Below are 7,532 nucleotides of genomic sequence, written 5' to 3'. Positions count from 1 at the left end.
AAATGACTCTAGCTTGTATCAACATGCCATAAAACTAGTCAGTACAGAAGCCAATAAATATGACAGCAAAACACCACCAACAAAAGGTGCTACAGAAACTAATAACCTCAGCTACAGATTCACACCAACATGGTTGCCCGAACATGAGCTGAACAAAGACAATAACAGTGGACATGCTAACCCAGATAGAGAGAACCCACAAAGATTCAACCCTACACAAAGAAGAAAGACTCGAAGAAATGTTTCCTAATAATATTCTGCTACACATATAGACAGGAGCCTGACGTAATCTCCACCAGAGATGCTCCACCCAGCAACTGATGAAAATAGATGCAAGGACTCACAGGCAAACATTAGGTGGAACTCGGTGAATCCTGAGGAAGGACAAGAAGGATTGTAGGTTCCAGAAGCATCAAGGACATCACAAGAAAACTCATAGAATCAACAATACTAGGCTCATAGGGGCTCACTGAGTCTGAACTAACAACTAGGGAGTCTGTATGGGTTTAACCTAGGCCCTCTGCATGTATGTTATAATTGTGTATCTTAGTGTTTTTGTGGGACTCATAACAGAGGGATCAGGGGCTGTTATTGATGGCTTTACCCGCATATGGGACTTTTGTCCTCCTACTGGGTCGCCTCATCCAGTTTTAATGTGAAGGGAGATACCTCTTCTTATTGCAACTTGATATGCCATGTTAGGTTGGTATCCCTGGGAGGCCTGACCTTTTCTGAAGGGAAATGGAGGAGGAGTAGATGGAGAGAGGAGTTGAGGGAGAGACTGGGAGGAGAGTTAAGAGGGGAAAGTGCTGTCCAGATGTGCTATATGAGAGAATAAATTAATAAAAAAAAGCATTACAGGCAACTAAGGAATGCTGGGAGTAGGTGAAATAGTCTTCCCCAGGGGAGAGCACAGAGACTGGTTGTCCAATACCAAATAGTCAAATAGGAAAGGGGGAGATAAAGTAATCTCAAAACATAAAAGAACTAATTTAGAATGTGATGATAGATCAAGTCCAAAGTGATCAGAGACTAGCATAGCATAAAAAGAAATCACTAAAGAATTTCTATAACTCCTTAATATATTTTTACATGTGTTTATCATTTTGATGCTTTAAAAAATTTAAGCTTTTTAAAAAAGCTCATTAATGCTGAACATGGTGGCTCATGACTATAATCCTGGCACCAGGGAGGCCAAGGCAGGTTGAGTACCATGAGGTTTAGCCTAGTCTAGGCTGCTCAGTGAGTTTCAGAGCAGTCTAGTCTATAGTGAGAGGTCCTGGTTCAAAAAATTACAAACAAACAAACAAACAAACAATCAAAAAACCTCTCTTTCAAGACTCAGGGAATATTTGGAAGAAGAGAGGGAAAGACTGTCACATCAGGAGAATCGGGAGGAAGGCTGTGAAATTCTGCCTTTGGACATTATGTGGTCAATGCACTCGTGAGCTCACCATAGCACTGTTTAACTGCATGAGACCTAACTCAATAAGAGGGTGGCAACAAGACCAGCCAGTACTCCAGCTGGTAGCACTAAGTGCTCTCAGTGGGTTACAAGAGGAGAAAAAGAGACACCAGGGGAAGAATCTGCACATGGGGTTGCCAGAGAGTGGAGATGGGGTGGATATAATAAATAGAGGTCGTGTACATGTACATAATTGTGAGAATAAATGAAAGATTAGAAAAAGAAAACAGCCAAATAGGCTCAATATTATTTTTTTTGTCTTTTACTGATATCTGCCCAAAGGCAAGCTTTAGGGTAGTATGAGAAAATCATCTTGCTCGAAAGAAAAGTCTATTACTTTGGAAAGTATGTAGTTAAGTAACATGAAACAATGGCAAAGAAATGATTTAGTCAATTTGGGCCAGTGCTGGCTTGCTAATTGCTTTGCATGCTAATTGAGACCCAATGAGAAGGAAAGTCAATAAACTCGAAAGGCCCCTTCTTCAATGTATGGAACCCGTTTAAGAATTTGAGCAAAATATTTTTCTTTTTAATAGGAATAGCAAACTCCTATGACATCACCAGTCTTACGGCAAGCTAGCTATCTCATGAGCATATGTTGCTGTAATGGTAGGGTTAATGTTAGATTTCAGGGGGAGACTAACAGAGAACTGTCTCCTTTTGTTAGACAACCATGGTAAAGAAGTGACCTTTGCTCCACATAGTCACAAAAGGACTGAGGCTGGAAAAGTATCCCAATCACCCTAAACACAGATTTGGTAAAGTGAGTTAGGCTGGCATAAACCAGTCTTCATACATGAGAGTTAAAACATGGCTGGCAGCGGCTTCTGTATCAAGTGCACTAAAGCAGTATTATAATCTGACTCAGTACACTCTCATAGTCAAGCAACAGAATGTTGGAGAAGTTGAGGAGTCTCCAGTTATAAGCTGTTAACTGTTAAGATTGTATGCACATATGGTAAATGCACCATCACACTCTGCTCATGGACAGCAAATGCCAACATTGGCCAACAAGGCTGTTGGAGCGTATTATTTTCTCACGCTATGTGTGTTTCCAGTTCCAGTGATGAGTGGGGCTCCCTGCAGAACCTTTGGTCTGAAATGCAGCTGAGTCCTAGAATGCTTTTCTGGCTTAAATATATTTTGCTAATTTGAACTTGTCTCGGACTTTTCTTTTACAGTGTTGAGACTTCTTCAGGGACCATTTTCAAACTAATTAGAATGGTGGGGCTAAAGAAGGGAGTGTATTAGTCCAGTCCAAAACATTTGCATTTAAATGTTTGACCTAGAAGCTTTCAACACGTGTGCACTGGTCATCTGCTTGCACAGACCCATAAGGAGTGTGGGGAGTTATGTGCAGCCAAGTGCGCAGAGGAGAATGCACGTGGGGATAGCCAGCTCCCATCAGCAACTGTGCAGGAACCTGGTGTGATGTTAGGTTAAAAAAGAACAGGGTCAACATCATGTGAGTTTTCAGCTTTTTAGCATCATTCACAGATCAGTTTTGTTTTAGTTGTAAGTACGTTTTTGTTGAAAAACGGTATTCAATGTGACTTCCTCGTGGGACCCACAGTAGTATTTCCTAAGCAGTAAATGGGCCTTTTCTCAGTGACATAGAGAAACATTTAGGCTAAAGCCATGAAGGTAAAAAGTGTCCTGTCAGTCTAGAGCAGGTGGTACCTCCAAATAAGTTTGCAAGAGGCTGGGGCAAACACTTTCAGGTTTGAATTTTGAAATTATTGGCCAGTCATTAATCACAAGACAGGCCACTTAACTTAAAGGTGTTTATGCAATTGGAAGCTAATGCAACTGTAATGGTACGATGCCTGAGAATAATTATATTTGCATTATATCTTCAAAAATTATGCATGTATGAATGTGTGTGTGTATGTGTGTTTGTGTGTATGTGTGTGTATGTGTGTGTGTGAGAGAGAGAGAGAGAGAGAGAGAGAGAGAGAGAGAGAGAGAGAGAATGAATCTTGGGAGTGTAGAATAAAAGAGCACATTAGGTCCACCGATGTTTGGGATGCTGCTTTTGACCTAACAGGGCAGGAAGGCTGAAAATCTCTTTGTACTCTGTGTAAAATGTCTAGAATTCACTCTTTTTAAATTGTGGCTTTGATCTTAAATGTCCTCTCAAGGAGCCATGTGCTTGCTATATGTTTGGTCTCCAATGGTCCCCAGTGCAGAGCTATTGACAAGTGTGACCCCTCAAGAGGTAGAGCCTAGGGAGAGCTCTCAAGGTCACTGAGTGCATGCCTTCAAAGTAGGAGAGTATTTCTGCCTCCTTCTTCCTCTTTTTAGCTTCCCAGATATGCAGTGAGGTATTTATTTTCACAGCACACTCCTATTACAATGTGTTACTTCACCACGAAGTGACAGAGCCAGTCTATCATGACCTAGGAGCTCAAAGACTGTGAACCAGAATAATCCTTCCTTTTTTATAAGTTGGCCTCAGGTCCTTTGTTATGGTAACAAGAATTTGACTAATAATTTACAGTCATTTTTGTGTAGTTACAACAGTAACGAAAAGATAGTAGAAGAAGTCACATGAATACAGCAGGAGGAGGTAGAAGGAAATCTAATCAACAAAACCTTTGCCCTTTCATTGATGTCCAGCTTTCCCTCAGCTTAGCCATAGGATCTCCTCCTGTTTGAATGGAACTCATGGAGGTCTTGGCCTCTGAGCACAGCCCTGAGCTTTCTTCCTTCCTTTTTGGGTGAGAAACTCAAGAGTTGCACACAGTTTCAATAGCGCATGCTTTAACATAGCACATAGACTCACCATCAGGAATTCATTGCTTATCTGCAGTTCCTGTTATGCAATAAGTAGAAATGCCTCCCATTTGTCCCTTAACAAAACCAAAGCTCAAACTGGCTCAGGTGTAGATGTGACTCCAAAGGGTCTGATCAGTGTGGCAGTAGGAATTTGCTACTCCTGCTCTAGGTTTCTTAAGCCTCACTTGAGGAGACTGTGATAGACTGAGGTGGGACAATCTCCATCAAAGGAATAATGCCACTCAAGAAAGACTTAAGGCACTTAGAGTCAGTTTTGAATGGTCAGATAAATTGAGAAGGTATACAGATATCTCCCAAATCCTAAATGAACATGGGCACAAATCTCCCGAACTTCAGGACCTTCCACCAAAGAGGTATGCTTGTAAGAACTGATAAAGCTTCACTGGCTAATCTTTATAATTTAAAGCCCATGGTTTATATTAAAGTTCATTCTTAACACACATTCAAATTTTAACAAATGTATAATGACTTGTATCTACATGGATATTACACAGAATAAAAATTGACAGCCTTAAGCCTTTGCACTCTGCTCACTCACCTTACCCTATTAAACACCTGACAAACCTCAATCCTTTTATAGTCTCTGTGATTTTGACTTTTCTAGAATGTCCTATTATTGCAATCATTCAACTTGTAGCTGCAATTCTTGGATCCAACAATTCAGTGGAATTTTTTATTGAACTATGACAGACTAGTTCCTAACTACCTGTCCCCTGGTTTACTTGTGAGACATCTGTACACTTTCTTGTCTATTTTACCCTTAACGTGGCAAAATAGAGAAGTGATTCCCAGTGCTTGCTAGTGGTCCATTATACTCAAAGATGCCTGTCAACCTGAAACCCCTTCTAATAGCTCAGCAGCCAGTGATCTGCTGACAGGTCTCCCTAGGGGAGATCTGATCACCTCACTCAAATGAAAACACATTCAGCGTTCTTCTATTATGCTTGTTTTGAAAATGCAAATTTGTTCCAATACAATTGATGGATCAGAGAATAATTCACACATAATGTGAATTTCATGTTTGTTTACACATGCTTTCATCCATGAGAAACACCGTGTGAACAGAAAACAGCACACAGATGAACCTAGCCACTCTAGAATGCACAACACACATTCACACACATACTCACCTACACATGCATGAGAGCATACATGCACATACATGCACACACGCTGGCAGGCACACATGCACACACATACTCACGAGCACACACACGCATGCACTTACAAAACTGCCAGCTGTCTCAGTTCACCTCATGCTCTGAGCCACACATGCTCACTCTTCAATGTGGACATTGAAAGCATCTGTCTGGAGGCTTTTTCACTTCCTGTCTTCTTGTTGCTGTATTATAACTCACAAAGCTCCAGTTCATCTGACAGTCCTGTGCACAAGCAAACTCCAGGTCTTTTCAAAGATAAGGTACTGTAATTATTATGGTATACCTGCATTTTTTAATCATTTAAAGCATTGTCATGTGACATGATTTACGTGAGCAAACATCCATTCAATGCATATAAGGAACTGACTACAGGCCAAAGTGAGAAAAGTACATCTTAATGAACCAATGAGGTTATTGATGTTAATTACAGAACTGCAGTGAACGCTTACTTACAGGAACATAGATGATGGAATGGCATCACCAACTTATGGGCAGCTCCATGGGTCAGAAAGTCTCCTTAACAGTTATTACAGCTTATGCAACCCAAGAGAGGAAGGACCTATGTAAATCTGATATGCTTCAGAGACTTCCTGATATTTTTGAGTTGTTTATTTCTTGTGTCTTACTGAGTCTTCTTTTAGAACTTCCCTAATCATAAAAGTATCCATCTGGCATGGAACACTTCAATTATGAGGAAACTACTACACAACAGAAGTGTAAAACTGTATTGGTTAGGTGGATTAAGTTCTTCTTTTCAAAATATTTCATCCAAGTTTCCAGACATGCTTAGAGTGCAGTTAAAACCTATGGTATTTATTGCACTGTTTTCCACATTGCTGTCATGCTTAGAAAAACAAGGAATCTTCTTATGTTCTAGGAACATAAGGAGAACTGCCTGTCTGTAGCGTTGTGAGAGAATTAACTCCTCATGTTCACAGTGGCACTGTGGGTCCAAGGTCATCAGTGTGTCAACGTCTACACATTTCCTTAGGTTACTTAATCCTAACACTGTTCCCTGGATACCATTACTACGCTCTGTCTCAAAAGACTTGAAGGTGAAAACAAAATGAATGTTTATTTTGAAATAGAAGATTTGAAACAAAACAAACAGGAAGCCATTAGCTTAGAGTTGTTTCTATACCTAAAATCTATACACAAGTAATTGAAATTTGATTCAGAAGCATTCCTTACAAAATATTGATTTAAAAGGGGGTGGGAAGAAGTGTTAGAAAACAGCAAACTAAACCAGCCAATCAAGGCCAACTACATCAGGGCACTCCAGCCAAACACAATAAGCCAAACTAGTCTTTAGCTGTATAAGCAGGCACCCAAAGGAAACCAAAAGAGGTAAATGCATGTCAGTATTCAGTCAGGAACTTTCCTGTCTTCGTTGTCATCTTCAACATCATGAAGCCCTCTTCAGATGATGCTAAAGTTCACATTTCTGAACATCTGCAACTGACTGCGGGCTGCCAGTCACACAGTTCTTTAATGTTCAATAAACTGTTAAATTTATATTATCCTATTTTATTTTTCTTTCCATGAGAAATAGGGTCTCACTCTGCAGTTCAGGATGGCCTGAAACTCATTTCAATTTCCTTGTCTCAGGCTCTCAGCCCTTGTGATTACAGGGGATTTTACAGTCACCAGCTTCTACATGTAGATTTGTTAAACTTATTTTGTATAGTCTTTTTCTTTGCACAGATGCCTCCTTTGGAAATAGTAGCACAGCATGGTTCCCATTCATCACTCCTCTGCAGGAGACAGTGGGGTTTTCTTTCTTCTCCCTGCTAATAAGAGGGAAGTTCATCCACTTGGATAACTAAGTGTGCCTATATGGTCTCTTGGGTACATAATGGACAGGTTCAATCTTGTGTTTGAAATAAAAAAAAATGGCACCAGGTCTACTGAATTGGTCTTAAATACATGCTCAGAGCATGGACACCTATGTCTGTCTGCCATAGGGCTTGCAATGGTCATTCAGAGTGTTTCCACAAGGCATGAGAAAAAAATGGAGAAGGACCAGTGAGCTTGAGTGAGAGATAGGAGAAAGGTTGCAGCTTTCCTTGACTTACCATAGGGTCCCTAGGGACAGAATGCGGTCACTC

Source organism: Grammomys surdaster, unplaced genomic scaffold (genome assembly GCF_004785775.1).
Source record: "Grammomys surdaster isolate TR1022 unplaced genomic scaffold, NIH_TR_1.0 185, whole genome shotgun sequence".
In the NCBI taxonomy this organism is placed as follows: Eukaryota; Metazoa; Chordata; class Mammalia; order Rodentia; family Muridae; genus Grammomys; species Grammomys surdaster.
Note: the sequence above shows the minus strand (reverse complement) of the source record.